The sequence below is a fragment of the Manacus vitellinus genome, unplaced genomic scaffold (genome assembly GCF_001715985.3).
Source record: "Manacus vitellinus isolate BGI_N305 unplaced genomic scaffold, ASM171598v3 scaffold_21_pilon, whole genome shotgun sequence".
Classification (NCBI taxonomy): domain Eukaryota; kingdom Metazoa; phylum Chordata; class Aves; order Passeriformes; family Pipridae; genus Manacus; species Manacus vitellinus.
The window spans coordinates 12,529,562-12,531,584 of NW_021939546.1; positions in this window are offsets into that span (position 1 = coordinate 12,529,562).

Here is a 2,023-nt window from a genome sequence, read left to right on the forward strand (position 1 = left end):
TACCCTTTCCCCCTTCCCCTCTATGCAGAGTCTCTTTTTATTGGCAAAAATAATTACAAATTCTTAATATGTCTTCTTAAGTTACAGTACATAAGTTTTGTAGATTTGGTAATCAAAAGTTCCCCAACTGAAGGAGCACATGGAGCACCAACACTGAAGGGCACATCTACTCCTACCACAATTTCTGCTCAGCTACAACACCCTGCCCACACACACCTTTCAGCTCAACCCAATGGCATATGCTACTTCTCAAAAACACGAATTCCATTCAAAATTAATTCTTTCAACAGCTGTCCCCAGCTTAGGCAACTCCTTCCCACCAGGCCTTGTACCACAAAGATATGAAAGGAACAGTAGAAAGGTAACAGCTTCCCACAATCACCAAAGAATCCAGGCTGCCTTCTACACAAGATAGATTTGGTACCTATCACATATGGGAATTTCCTCATAAACTCTTTTTTTGTTAAGCACATGAAACTCTTGGGCAATATTCAGAAGACTACGTAGGTGTTGAGTGTGTTGAAGAAAGGGACTCCAATCGTATTGTGCAGGTTTATATACTGTTAAACTCACCTTTCAAATATATATTTAAAAAGGGAAAAAAAGAGCACTGTTCTGAGACACCATTCTGTTTTAAAAAATGCTAAGCACATCACAGCCAGTTTAAAATTTCATTTTCTAAGAGCTGTGCCCATATTGTGTCAGCAGAACAATGAGGAGGGAAAGTTTTAGCTTGAAAACAATAGAGTTGTCTTTCACAAGACTGCAATTTATTTCACTCATCCATCAAAACCCAGCTTTGATATTGCAGTTCATGGATGAATTGCATAGAAATAGCAGTGGATTACATTACCACTCTTAAACAAGGAAGGAAAAAAAAAAAAACCTAGAGGAAGAGATTTTTCCTTGTCCTTACCCCAAAGCAATGCATACAAAGAACACAAAAATCTTACACAACATTCCAAATTGCTGAATAAAGAAACTCTTTGCAGTGATAGAATCTTACTTACAAGCTTTCAAACTACTAAATTAGACTACCAGAGCAAGTGGTTGGAGAATAGATTACATAGCACGGACTGCCATAATTTTAAGGACTCCATTTCCATTTTTCAAAAGAAAAAATCCTTACAGCTTTAGAGATGAAAGCATTAGTAAGCACTTAACAAACACTTTGCTCACACCGTGTGAAAAGGACTGTGAGCCTCCCTCCATTAATTTCTTTTCAAAGGTGATAAAGAACTTAATTTACTTTGGGCTTGTGGCTTTTGCCACAAGTTAAAAATCAGGTTCAAGCAGCCAGCTGAATCCTGCAAAGCTTAGGGCTGAAGATAAAAGAGTCACAATCTTGGTTTGCTGGGCAAAGATTATTCCTATCAGTCCCTACAAAGGTGCATAAAAATTTGCTCACGTAACTTGAAATAGCAGGATATGAAGAAAAACGGCCAAAGCTTTTCCTGAACAGCAAGAGTCTGCATTTTTCAACTTGGTCACTCACCACACTTGAACAGAAGAAGTGTTAAAATAGTTGTGGTACTGGAATAACACATGAATGTGCTTCTCTTGCCTGAAATCTCCCATTGGGATTATCACACTCAGCTAGATGGAGAACCAGACAGGTTGCAACAATAGCTGCTGACAAAAAGACGAGAAACCAAACGTGGCTCCTGACGTGCAAGATCACATTAATATCCCATATTAAATTCTTGATCTGGTAATTTCAAAATACAGCTACAGGGAACCTTCTCAGTCATTTTTTCCATTCCACTGCACAAGGAAAGTCTTCCATGCAATTCAAACAGGAAATAAAAGAACAACAAAGGTTTTCAGAGGCTCTTTTGTTTCCCCATTGTTCATTTAATGGTGCTGCAGGAGAGCAGCACAGCACAGGTCCTTTATCTACAAATGGCAGGTGAATACTGCAAGTGTGGATGCGTTTTCCTTGGACTGCCAAGTGAAGTATCACCCAGTGGGACTGATACATCAGCAATAGATCAATGTTTGGAGAAAACTTCTTAAGCCCTGT